The 13,842-nt window shown below is 42.5% G+C and overlaps 1 protein-coding gene and 1 pseudogene across 11 annotated transcripts in view; both read right to left on the bottom strand.

Moving 5' to 3' along the window:
• Reps2 (RALBP1 associated Eps domain containing 2) overlaps positions 1-13,842 on the bottom strand; it is a 235,645-nt gene that overhangs the window by 159,153 nt on the left and 62,650 nt on the right. The gene's annotated exons all lie outside the window — the stretch shown is intronic.
• On the bottom strand, positions 5,998-10,606 carry LOC128113431 (ubiquitin-40S ribosomal protein S27a-like; annotated as a pseudogene).

The following is a 13,842-nucleotide window of genomic DNA, read 5'->3' as shown; positions in this document are numbered from 1 at the left end:
TAACCAGTCCATGCATACCCCAGTTTGCCTGAAATAATACTTTCTCTCCTAGCTGAAAGGTAATAAATTGTTAGACTAGTTCAAAGGTTTGAATATGCTTCTCTCTTTCAAGTATTTTTAAAGGCCTCCACAGAATTGTCTAAAAAGTTTAAACTCTTAGTTAGGAGGGGCTAGAAGAATTCTCCAAGAAATTCCTTCCTCCCTCCCACTCCCCGCTCTCTCGTGCAGCTGGTAAGTTCAGACTCTGCTCTCCCTTACCAGGTTCAAGTGGTACTTTCAGTTCCAAAGTGCTTCCCAGGTTCCTCATGTCCTTCCAGTAAAACTCAGTCCTGAGGATGGCTTTTGAGACCCTTCCAGCTGATCCACCCTTCCAACAATCCCCACCCGGAAGCTACTAAGACTCTAGGCACAGCAGACACCAGGTTCTTTCTCAACACCCATTACAGAGTCCTCTACACAGAAGCCAAATGTGTCCTTGTTTCTTCACCTGCCAGGCTTGTTCTTCACGTTACCCAAGGACTGATGCTATCTCCAAAACCTTATGCAATTCCATGACACTATGCTAGACTTGTCATCGATGTGACAAATACCTGATATGGACAACTTAGGTCGGGGGAGACTTCTTTCACTCAGCTTCAGTGATTTCAATCCAGTTTGGACAGTATGTCAGGGAAAGAGTGCTATCGGGCAGGCAGAGCATCTCACTTCCTGGCAAGGAAGAAGCAAAAGGGGGAACTGCACAACTGGTACTGTTAACTATTTCCATTGCATCCCATCCCATCTCATCCTCCATGTCCTCAGTGCCCAGCACAAGTCAATGGCATGGTTTTGTCAGGACTGTTCACTAGGAGTCATACTTCATGATGGTTCATCGACACTTTTACTGTTCAATGAACGTCTACTGGGTTAGTTTTCACAGCCTGTAGAGTTCTCTCTTGTGTTGCAATTACTTTTATGAGTAGCTGCTAAATTAGCTTTAGCCTTATCACACCATATAGCCAAAAGTTCCTACAAGAATATAAGAGATTGTGAACTCTTCCATTCCCCCCATTCAGCCAGGAGAATACTGGTTCAAACCTAACTGTTCACCATTATTCATCCTAGCCCTGAGATTCAGAACGCAGAGTAACTACTGGGTGATGCCTTGCCACTCTACAGACCTGCCTTCTTGTGTTCAGCATATTCCAGCAGATGTCAGTTGGCACACTCAACAATAACAATATGGAAGAGAATTTGAAAGACACACTCATAAGCTGTACCCCAACCCCTTAGGAAACAAATGAAGAGGCAAGTCAACTACATGCTGGCTTTCCCTTTTCCATTCATTTAAACTTCTAATGTCATTTCGGCAAGTCACTCAAGAAAAGATAAACACCTATTATGGTATTGCTCAATATGTCTGTCATACTGTAGTATAAGCCTAAATCAAACCACCTCACTAAAGAGAAAGCAGACATGCAGGGCTTAGGTGTGATACCAGACAGCAGATCTTTTTCTATACTTTATGCGTAGCAATAAAATGTTCACTAAGTAACACTATAATAGAATGTTCCCTAGTTATACACAAATAAAGCTCCCAGGTCAAAAAGTTAACTGAGTTGGGATTTTGATGGGGATTACATTGAATCTGTAGGTTGCTTTTGGTAAGATGGCAGCAGTAGAAGCATAGCTTGAACTGACTATCCCCCATGACTACCCCAGCTTGTCATCAGAGAATCTTCATCCAGAGGCAGATTCAGAGACCCACAGCCAAACATTGGGCCAAGCTCATGGAGTCCTGCTGAGGAAAGAGAGGAGGGATTGTAGGAGCCAGGGGGATCAGGGACATCAGAGGAAAACTCACAGAAATGGCTAGCCTGGCTCACGGGAATTCACAGAGTCTGAACCAACAACCAGGGAGACTGCATGGGACCTACCTAGGCCCTCTGCATATATGTGACAGTTGTGTATCTTGGTCTATTTGTTGGACTCCTGGTAATGGGAGCAGGGTTGTCCCCAGTGCTTTGGCTGGCTCTTGGGAACCTATTCGCTATGCTGGATTGCCTTACCCAGCCTGAATACAGGGAGAGGTGCTTGGTCTTGTGGCAGCTTGATTTGCCATGCTTTGCTGATGCCCCCTGGAGGCCTGCCCCTTTCTGAGTGAACACGGAGGAGGGGTGGATTGGGGGGAAGGGGAAAAGGGAGTGGGAGAAGAGGAGGGAGGAGAGATTGTGGTCAGGATGTAAAGTAAATCAATTAATAAAAAAGTTAATTAAGATATTCCAGGTCCCAAATTCAAAGACAGTATCAAACTGCATGTGATAAGGCTCAAAGTTCATCTTCTGTCCATTATATCAGAGGCTGGAAAACTATTGCCCATAGGTCAACACTAGCCACTGCCTGGTTGTCTATGGCCCACAAGCTGAAAATGGTCTTTACAAATGAACATTTTGCAATCCATTTGATGAAAGAAAATACTAACTTAGAATATTGCTAAGGAAAATGTTATCCCTGAAACATTAATTCTATTCTTCTTACAAGTAGATGTGAATTATTTTTCTGAAGTAGTTTTGGATGAGGATGCAGCTTTATGGGTAGAGTTGGCAGTCTGCATGAAAAAGCTCAGATTAGATACCCAGTACCACATAAAACTGTGTGTGGTAGCCAGACGTGGTGGTCCATGCTTTTAATCCCAGCACTCAGGAGGCAGAGGCAGGCAGATTTCTGTGAGTTTGAGGCCAGCCTGATCTACAAAGTGAGTTCCAGGACAGCTAGGGCTGTTGCACAGAGAAATCCTGTCTTGAAAAAAATAAAAAAACAAACAAACCTGTGTGTGTGTGTGTGTGTGTGTTAGCATATGCCTGTAATCCTAGCATTCACGAGATGGAGGCAAAGGCAAAGAATTGAAAGCTCAAAGTCATCTTGGGATACACAGTGAGTTCAAGGCTAGTCTGTGCTATATGACATCCTATCACAAAAACTAAAAAAAAAAGTCTAATCTTTTAAAATTTGTCAATAAATACTTTTTGGAAGTTCCTTTCTCCCTTGTTATACAAGCACCTATATAATAGCCTTATTTTGCCACTTAGTCCAAAAATCCCAAAATACTTACCATCTGGTCCTTTACAGAAAGGAATATCAAGCCCATACATAACAACACAGTGCCTCAATCAGCTGTATTTTACATCCTTTCATGTACTCTCAATAGCCATGTGGAGAGGGGATTTTCTTGAATTAATCAGTTACACTAGGTGAATGCCCCTTAAATTGTGAACACTTCCATTCATAGAAAATACATGTATTCACCCTCTTCTTCAGACCCCAATTTTCATCCATTCATTCATTCATTATACATTTGCTTTACATTTTCATAAGTTTTTAAGTAGAGACTTCTATATACTATTAACTTCCACAGAAACCAACTGGAACAAGTGCATGTCATACTGCAAATGTGAATGGAACCTATTCAGTGGGTAGGGAGATAGCACAATGGATAAAATGCCTGCTCTGCAAGCCTGAGAAGCAGAGTTCAGATCTTTAGCACCCATGTAAATGACCTGCCTGTAATTCCAGCACTCAGACAGCAGAGACAGAGGGTTCTCGGGCCAATATAGTTAGCTAGAATAGCCAAATGGAGAACTTCAAATTCAGGGGAGATGTGGCCTCAGTAAATAAATAGACAGTGATCAAGGAAGACATCTGAACGAGAGGACATCAACCTCTGGACTCCACATGCACACAGGCACATGCACACCCCACACACAGTTTGAGGGAAATTCACAAATTACAAGTTTCACTTCCCAGCTCAAAAGTTGAAAATCAAATGTTCTGATTCCCATGTAGCTGAGATATAAACAGGCCACCTAGGCTCCATTAGTGACACATTTCCACAATAATCTGCTTTGAAGAGAGACATGGAAGGAAAAGGGCTCTGCTTAGAGCTTCTACTTTTGCCTTTCTGGTAGAGGAATGGGGAAAGAAACAGTCATCATCAGTCAGATCCCTGGTGTATGCAGGTCATCAAGGCATCAGGACATATGGTTTCTACTTGGCATGAGTAGTATGTGTGGCTCCCAGCTTTGCTTCCAACAAGTCAGAACCCACCCACCCTGTTTCTCCAGCTCTCCAAATGATCCTGTGACTTACCTTAAACCCTCAACCCCTTTTGGCTTGCCCTAGAGTGATTCTGTTGTTTTCTGTAAAAGATCACCAGTTAACAAGGAATGAGGAAGTACTCAGGATCCTCAGTTTACCTCAGGATGAACTGAGAAAATGAAAAAAACCATGGTGTTCAGCAGGTGACATTCCCGTGCAGTGGGTATCATTCCCTAGCAGGGTGTGAATATACATAGTTTAGAGATAAGCCATCTCTGGAATTGAAGCTTACAAACCTGCTGACTGCCTCAAGAGCACAGGAGGAAACAGCAATTTACTGTGTATTATTTCATATCTTATACAGTTCTGGGTTGCATTTTCACAATTTAGTCAAGTATAAAGAGCAAGAGACACAGCTACACATCATGTCAGCAAGAAATGGTATAGATGTACACCAGAAACATTGCCATTCCATTCGGTATTAAGTGCAATTTCAGAACCAAGTGTCCAACAGGACAAAGCTTCAAGGGTTCCCACTCACCAAGCCCAGACTTAACTCACAAACATGGGGCTCTTTTCTCTGAACTACCAACACAGAGCAAAGCAACAGCCTTTACTAAAGACTGACTAGCCAGGTGACTGTAGAGGTGGCATCCGATGTCCTGTGGGTTCAGATCTCATCTATTGGAACAAAGCATTCACACTAGATGGATTATAAGGCTTTGTCAAGTTCCCCAAATATTCTATGCCTATGAGTATAATCTAAAAGGATGGTTTCAACCTTTTGTTCTGGTGCTTACTGCCTCCACCTTGTGTTGTGCATCTCAGTACATCTGTTACAAGGATGGAAGTCTCTTTAATTGGGTTTGTTGGGGTTTTTTTTGTTTTTTTTGGTTTTTTTTTTTTTTGTGTGTGTGTGTGTGTGTGCACGTGCATCTTGCAGAGGTAAGAGAACAACTTTCAGGAGTTGATTCTCACCTCCACTTGTTTCTGAGGCAGAGTCTCTCTTGTTGCTTCTGAATTGCACTGGATCCTCCAGACTAGCTGGCCTTCTAGCCAATTCTCCTGTCGCTACCTCCCATCTCCATTTAAGAATGCTGGGAATATAGATGCTTGGCACTGCATCCAGTCCCTTATGAGGGTTCTGGGAACTGCATTCAGGTCATCAGTCTTATTCATTAAGTGCTTTTATCCAATGAAACACCTTCCTGTCCCCATGTCTTGCATTTTAAAATCATCTTTCCCTTCCCCAAAGTATTCATACCGTTAATTTGTCTGGCTCATCAAATAAATATACTAACTGCATTTTTAATTCTTCATGGCATGATGAAAAACCCAATATATGGTGTTTTGAATCTCTGGATAGTGAACTGTATGACTATCGACCTAATCAAATAAATTTTCCTTTTTTGTAACTTATATAATTAGAAGTTATATTTTATTAAGTCTTTTACTTAGTATATAAAAGAATGGTTTTTGATGATGATATTTCCATACATCTGTATCATTGTATCTTGTTCTCACTTGCCCTCACTACCCTCCTCCATACCTCCTCCCTCCACCTTGCTGGTGTCCTACCACCTCCAAAATAGTCCCTCCTGTTTTATTGTGTGTATGTGTGTGTGTGTGTGTGTGTGTGTGTTTAAATCAAGATTCTACATATGAGAAAAAAAACATATTGTCTTTCTAAGTTTGGCTTGGATCATTTAACATGATTGCCAGTTCCATCCTACAAATGTCATAATTTGATTCTTTATGGCTAAGAAAATTTTCTTTATCCATTTACCTACTGATGGTTGATATACATTTGGGCTGATTACATATCTTGGCTATTGTGAATAGTGCAGCAATAAACACTGACTTAGATTCCTTGGAGTGCATAGTTTTCTTTCAGTTCCTATTGTTTCATTAACTCATACCCAATTACTTGTCTTCCAGTTTGTTGAAGCAGTAAGTCGAAAAACGCTTGCCACAGTAATGACCATTAAAGTGGCTGGCTATGAAAACTCCAGCACCACATTCACCAGAAGGACACTCTCGACAAAGGCAACTCATTTTGCCATTTTCATCCACCTTATAGTATTTCAGCACAGTCAACTTAACTTCTCTTCTGCTCATTCTTCTTAGGAGTGGTGTGAGACTTCTTCCTCTCCTCAGCACCACCATGAAGTCTCAACACAGAATGAAGGGTAGACTCCTTTTGAGTATTGTAGTCAAACAAAGTGCAACATCTTCCAGCTGCTGGCCAGCAAAGAGCAACCTTAGCTGATCAGAGGGAATACATTTCTCATCCTGAACCTTGGCCTTTATATTTTCTATAGGGTCTGAGGGTTCAACATTGAGCATTACAGTCCTCCCACATGAGGATCTTTATGAAATCCACTGCAGATGGCAGATTAGAAAGCATGTTTAGCTTTTTTTTTTAAAGATGTATTTATTTATTATGTATACAGTATTCTGCCTACACACCAGAAGTGGGCACCAGATCAAATTACAGATGGTTGTGAGCCACCATGTGGTTGCTGGGAATTGAACTCAGGACCTCGGGAAGAACTGCCAGTGCTCTTAACCTCTGAGCCATCTCTCCAGCCCCACATGTTTAGCTTTTTAAGGAACCTCCACACTGACTTACACAGTGGTGGCACCACCAGTTTACACTCCCTCCAGTAGTAAACAAGAGTTCCTCTTACCACATGCTTTCCAGAATGTATTATCATTTGTTTTCTTTATTACCTCTCTGACTGCTGTGAGATTGAATCTCAATGTTTTCATTTGAATACTTTTTTATTTTATTCACTTGTGTTTCTTCCTTTGATAACTACCTATTTACTTGCCTATTTGCTGATTCAATGATTTGGGTAGTTTGGTGTTTAATTTTTGGAAGTGTTTATAGATTCGAGAAATTAATCTCCTGTCAGGTGTATAGTTAGAAAAGATTGTTTTCCATTCTGTAGGCTGTCTCTTCATTCTGCTGATTATTTTCTTTGCTTTGCAGAAGCTTTTTAATTTCATACAATTCCTGTGTCAACTCTTGGTCTTATACCCTAGGCTACTGAAGTGTTTTTCAGAAAACACATGTGTCTGCCTCTGTCTTCAAATGTTTGCTTCCAGCATTTTCAGAGTTTCAGGGTTGTTCGTTTGGTTGGTTGGTTGGTTGGTTGGTTGGTTGGTTGGTTGGTTGGGATATATGGGGGGGGGGTTTGTTTGTTGATACAGGGTCTCTCTATATAGCCCTGGCTATCCTGGAACTCACTCTGTAGCCCAGGCTGGCCTCAAATTCACAGAGATCTGCCTGCCTCTACCTCCCAAGTGCTGGGATTAAAGGTGTGCACCACCAAGCCCAGCCACAGTTTCAGCTCTTACACATTAAAGACTTTAACAAATTTTGAGCCGGGTGGTGGTGGTGGCACAAGCCTTTAATCCCAGCACTCAGGAGGCAAAGCCAGGAGGATCTCTGTGAGTTCAAGGCCAGCCTGGTCTACAAAGTGAGATGCAGGACAGGCACCAAAACTACACAAAGAAACCCTATCTTGAAAAAAAAGTCTTTAACAAATTTTGAATTGATTTACAAACAAATTTTCTAAAGTCTAAAGGACCTGGAATCCTGCCTGACCATAGATTATAAAGAAAATATAAATTCTATTTTAAAAGGAAGCTTTAAAGAGCTATAGAAATTCACAAAGGCGGTGCTAGAATAACAGCAAAGTACAAGAGTGACAGGCAAGCCAAGAGTTGTATATCCCTTGAATCCCAGCACTCAGGAGGTGGAGACAGGAGGATCAGGAGGTCAAGGTTATTCTTAGCTATCTGGACGGGAAAGGTAAGCATTGCAAATGACATAACCCCCGCCCCCCCGCCAAAAAAAGCTCCACAGCTCCAATCAAATGGCTCCCATGTCAGGGAATGGGAAGCAGAAGCCTCATCCACAAGTAAGTCAGGTGGAGGTGCCCTTGGGGAAAAGAAGTTGGCAGTCCTACCCATAGGACAAGTGACAAGCCTCAAGTCTAGTTGTAGGTTTTGATGAAACTGGTTCTTTCAGCAGATGGGTCGGTAATGGAGAGGAATCCTATTTTGAACCTTATAGGATTTGTACTCTATCCTACTTTGTACTCTATATGATTTGGAAGGCAATGTAGCCAGGTGCCATCTTGAGAGAGACCTTCCGATTAAAATTGAGCTACCCTGGAGGGATGTAAAAAAAAAAGGAAAATAACAAGTCAGACACCCCAAATTTAACCTATCACATCCCTGGGGTAAGAAAGAGAGCCCACAGGTGGTTATAGAGAGTTAGAGGACCATATGTCAACAAGCTAAAAGTCCAGGCTGCATGAGGTTTAACTCAGCAGTGAAGTGCACAGCCCTCACCTTCAGAGCCAAGAGCAGATTCCATCAACTGAGAATAATACTGCAGCTTGATACTCATGAGTCTGAGGTCAGCAGGTGGATCAAGCTCTGGAGCCAAGTATCTGCTACTTGCTGCTGTAGAACCTAAGAACTCTGAACTACATCCACCAGCAGCTTGGCTAATATTAGGAGTTCTTGAAAGTAAGAAGACAGCTCCCCTTCTCTGTAGATCTCATTGCAGTGATCACCCCCCCACACACTCCCAACATCCTTGGGAGACCCTCCACAGCAAGATACTAGCTACTTCAGGGAGGCACTAGCTAGGGGGTCGTGGAAGGATGGAGAGAACCTGCACAGCTCACAGACTACAAAGCTAAGCAAGGCCAGTAAACATTCCTGGTATACAAAGAAAGGAAGCTACTAAAGTGAAGACAGCTATGGTGGACACCAGGCACTTATCCAATACAGTCTTTGAGACAGTCACATGGTCTCATGTAGCCAAGGCTGGCTTGAATTTCTGAAACTCCTGCCTTCATCTCCCTCTCGGGTTCTGGGATTGCAGATGTGAGCTCCATGCTTGACTCCATGGTAATTTTTTTTTATTATGCACCTAAATTTGAGGAGAATTGGTACTGGTGTGATGATTTCATTGATGATGCTGATCTCTTGTGACTTTTTTCAACTAGGCCTTCTTTGACAAGCCAATGTCATGGCTTTCCAAGCTGCCCAGATTGGCTGCAATCATGTGGGTATTCATCACCACAGGTTCAAGGGTTCCTCAGAGCTGGTACATGCCTGAGAAGAAACAGGGATCGAACAACACAAAGGTCAGCAGAGGGGAGGTGGGCCATGAAGTGAACTGCCAAGTCACAAAGGGCCCTCTCCATCCATTTAGGAGAAAAGAAGAGCAGGCTCCCCAGTAAGAAGTCAAATTTACTAAGGAGAGACTGTGCCAGGCACTGGCCTAAACAGCAGAAACTGATGAAATGAAGGAAACCCGGCACACACACACACACACACACACACAAGCAGTCTTGACACTAGAACTGAATTAAAATGCAACTACAGCACAGGTTACAGGAGGGAGTTACTCTCAGGATGCCGGCCCAAGTTTCAGGGCTTTGTAAATCACAGAAGTTCTGTGCAGCTGGAAGCAGAGAAACCTCAGGTGAACACAAATGAACTGCCAGAATTATATAAAGCTTCTGCTGGTTCTGGCAACTCAGATTTAACTCACAAGCCAAAAGATTAGCTTTGCCGATAGTTCGTTTTCTGACATTTTTAGTGCTTTTCGAAAGCAAAAGCCTGTGGTGCATGCCTTTAGTTAGCACTCAGGAAGCTAAGACAGGAGGATCACCACGAACTGGAGGCCAGCTTGGGCTACAAAGTAAATTTCAGGGTAGCCTAAGCTACAGAATAAGGTTCTGTCTCAAAAGATAAACAAAAAAGAGCCAGGCATGGTGGCACACACCTTTAATTTAATTTCCAGCACTGGAGGCAGAGGCAGATGGAGCTCTGTGAGTTCAAGGCCAGCCTAGTCTACAGAATGAGTCTAGGACAGCCAGAGCCACATAATGGGACCCTGTCTTGAAAAAAATAAATCGAAAAAGGGTAAAACAATATTTTCAGGTTATTTAGAATTTTCCTGAGTTGATTTCAGTATGTTCTATATTTGTGCAGAATATTTTAGGCACACGTTTCTTTTTTAAAGAAACTAGTACCTTTATAACAATAGGGCGAACCAGAGCATTTCCACTAAGTGGACCACTAATATTATACAAAGGTCTTTGGCATGCTGGGAATGAATAAATGAAAGTTCAGCCTAGATCATACTGGAGTTCTACTCTAGATTCAAAATATAAATAGACTGGAGGCTTCTAGAATGGAGCAAAACTTATTCCAGAAACACTCACCTTGGGTGAACTAAGCAATCTGACTTTGATTATTTGGTTTCTTTGTCAAGTTCCAATGAAGACCTTATCCAGTAGTTAAAATAACAAACACACCTCTCAAACTTCCTGCCATCCTGGCAACCTCCCCCTTGAAGAGCCCAGTGGCACCCAGAGCTGCCTACTCCAGGGCACTGAATCTGGATAAGAGCCCTTCCATATTCAGGGTCATTCTCCTCAACAGCAGGGTCTCTTTCATGACAAGCAGTATACTCCAGTCCTCTATAGCACCAGGACATAGCCACATGGATTTGTGTAGCTCAGTGGCATGAGATCTAATCTTAGGGAGGTGGTCACCAGGGAAGTGTCAGCTAAGTGTGAGGTGCAGGACACATAGACAAAGGACAGCAAAGCCACAGGGGATTTGGTTATGGAATTGGCTTGGTTATTGACCGAGAGATTAGTCAGTGTAATGTGGCCATTAAATTCATCTATTATTTGTTTCATTGCTATGACAAAATACTCTGACAAAAGCAACTCCAGGAAGGGTTTCTTGGAGCTTGAATTTGAGGGTGCAATCCATTGTGGCAGGGAGTCCATTTCTAAAGGAATGTGAGGCAACTGGTCACACTGCCTGCACGGTCAGGAAGCAGGGCTAGATGAAAGCAGGAATTGCCTGGGCGATTCTAAATTCTATCAAGCTGACAGTCAAGATTGACCACCACAGTGGCAGAGTGCTTCCCTAGTAGGCATAAGGCCCTAGGCCCTATCCTCCCAGTACCACAAAACAAACAGAAAAGAAAAACAAGTGTCACATGAACCAAGTCAACCTATAGGCTCACTAAGGTATCAATCATTCAATTCCCAAGGGTAGGACACTATGGAATGAATGGAGCATCTTTGGGCCCTGCAACTGAAAGACGTGCTGTTCATACCTCAGTAGCCAGAGGTATATGCAATTTTGGTCCCAGTAGCTCCAAATGCCCACAAGCATACATCTATGAAAGGAAACAAAGGCTGGGGTACAGAACTGTTTCCTCTCAATACAATATGGAAACAAACTAAAAGTCTGGCTTCATCCTGTGTGGTAAGGAATTGAGTTGATCAGCATACAGGATAGAACTAACTAACATTTGCCATTTTTCTTTTCGCTTTCCAACATCAGAATCCTATCAATATTCATGAAGTTGTCCACCTACTTTCAATTAAATAAGCTACAAATGTCAGATACTTTCTTTTGTGTGTGTGGTGCTAGGGAATAGAATCCACAGCCCTCTGCATGCTAGGCAAGCACTCTACCACCAAGCCACATCCTCAATCCAAATACTTTCCTGATTTCTGCAAAGTAAAGGTCTGGGCACAGGACTAACCTTGGCCAGATATCACCCATACCTTAGTGAACCTATAGGTTGACTAGCTGTACAATGAACTTGGTTCATGTGACACTTGTTTTTCTTTTCTGTTTGGTTTGTGGTGCTGGGAGGATAGGGCCTAGGGCCTTATGCCTACTAGAAAAGCACTCTGCCACTATGGTAGTCAATCTTGACTGTCAACTTGATAGGATTTGAATAGATATTGGCATTTGAATCTTTGATGCAAAGTATGAAGAGTGGATAACTGCAACACCCAGATCCAAGGACAGTCCAATACCTGTGTAATAAAGGAAATGTTTGTGTTGTAGTTGGGGCATCCAATCTTCAGTATCTAAAATACCAGTACCCTCACTGGGCCAATTCTATGGTGTGATCAGGCTGTAGTAGTTCTGGCCCTACTGCCCTCTACCTGTGAATCTTTCGAATCTCCTCTGAAGCTTTCCTAGAAAGAGGTGGAACTACTGAAAATCCTGCTAATAGCATCTTTTCTCCTTCAATTAGCCACAATTATTTCTAGATGCTGTTAGTAAGGATTTTGGGAGTAACAGAAGATAGGTTACAGGTGAGCCTTGATCATTCAAAAGCTTCCAAACCTGGCTATGTCAATTATCAACCACTGGATAACAAATCACCCCCAAAGTTAAGTGCCTTAAAGCAATACTTCAGTTCAAAATTCTGGGGCTCGGTAATTTGGGCTGAGTTCAGCTGGGCAACTATACTGATATGGGCCAAATGCCACTGATCGCAGGTGGGCTTACTTAGGTTTCTGCATTTATGCTATTTGGTTGACTTGGTACCACTATTTTCCTTCACATGGACTCCCTTCCTGCAGCCCACGCCTGTGGTTTTTCCACACAGTGGCAGAGTTCCCAAAGCAGTAAACTGTAGTGATTCTTTGTGCCTGGGCTCAAAGCCCGCACAAGGTCACTTTTACTGTAGTCTATGGTCAGGTCAACCCAAGTTACAAGGCCAGTCAAGATGCTAACGGTTAAGAAATGGGCTCCACCTCTTGAAGGAAAGAGTTGCAAAGCATTGGAAGACACTTTGCAATCTACCTCATCTGACTGATTTGGAAAGAAAACAATGGGGAAGTTGTCACAATAGTAATAACCCTCTAGAAAACTTTCATTTATTTGAATTGGTGATGCCTAGAATCTGTGCTGTCACCAGCATTTCCGCTCACCACTACCAGCTCCAGCTACTGATTCAAGAGCTAACTAAAAGCAATAAACACACATGCTGAGCCAGCCATTTTTAACAGCCTGTAAACAGTTTTATGCAACTCTCTCATACCATAGGGAAAGTTAAAGCACATGGACTAGGTGGGCACAATGGCTAGGACATGTAAATCCTAGAACTTTTAAGGCTGAGACAGGAGGATTACTGTAAGTTTGAAGCCAGCTTGGTCACGTATATAAAGTTCAAAGCCACTCAAGGCTAGTGTGAGATCCTGGCTCAAAAACAACCCACATGGACTAGAACCACGTGGCATCGATTTTCTGGAGTTAGCTTCTCTGTCTATGAACCTCGGTTTTCTCTCCCAAAGCTCAAAAAAACGTTTATTGCATATGCATAAATGAGCAGTCTGATCACTTCAGACAGAAAATTAGTTAACATCCATGGGTTGCAGGAAAATGTAATATAATTCTAAAGGAACTAGACAAATTCTGCTCCAAATTCATCAGGCTGTTGAAGAGATTCAACCAAAACCTCTTCCAAGAGCTGTGGAAATAGGTAGACCCCACAAACTGAAACTAAATGTTTCCCTGACAACTGCTGAACAAAGGATGGGAGGTCTCCATGGAAACCACCCAGGCCTTGCATCTACCATTCACTTTACACTTTGCCTGGCATTCAAGCACATCAAATCACTGGTAAAAGCATACATAAGCTGGAAGAGAGGGCTTTAGAGCAACGAACAATTTCCATGTTTGGTACAGTGAGGTTCTCCTAAGAAACACAAGGTACAGCCAGTCCAAATGTCTCAGGACTCAAATTAAGAAATCTTTGCATGGCCAGCCCATTTTTAAATACACCCCGACTTAATCAATTTGGGCTTTAACAATAAGCTACATTGGACTGGGTAATGCATTAAGGTTAGAAATTTATTTCTCCCAGTTCTGGAATCTAAGTAAGATCAAGATGCCAGCAGATTCAGATTG

Source organism: Peromyscus californicus, unplaced genomic scaffold (assembly GCF_007827085.1).
Source record: "Peromyscus californicus insignis strain IS unplaced genomic scaffold, ASM782708v3 Scaffold_10__1_contigs__length_136768540, whole genome shotgun sequence".
Classification (NCBI taxonomy): domain Eukaryota; kingdom Metazoa; phylum Chordata; class Mammalia; order Rodentia; family Cricetidae; genus Peromyscus; species Peromyscus californicus.
The sequence above is the reverse complement of the archived record's forward strand: the minus strand, read 5'-3'. Positions and strand labels throughout refer to the sequence as shown.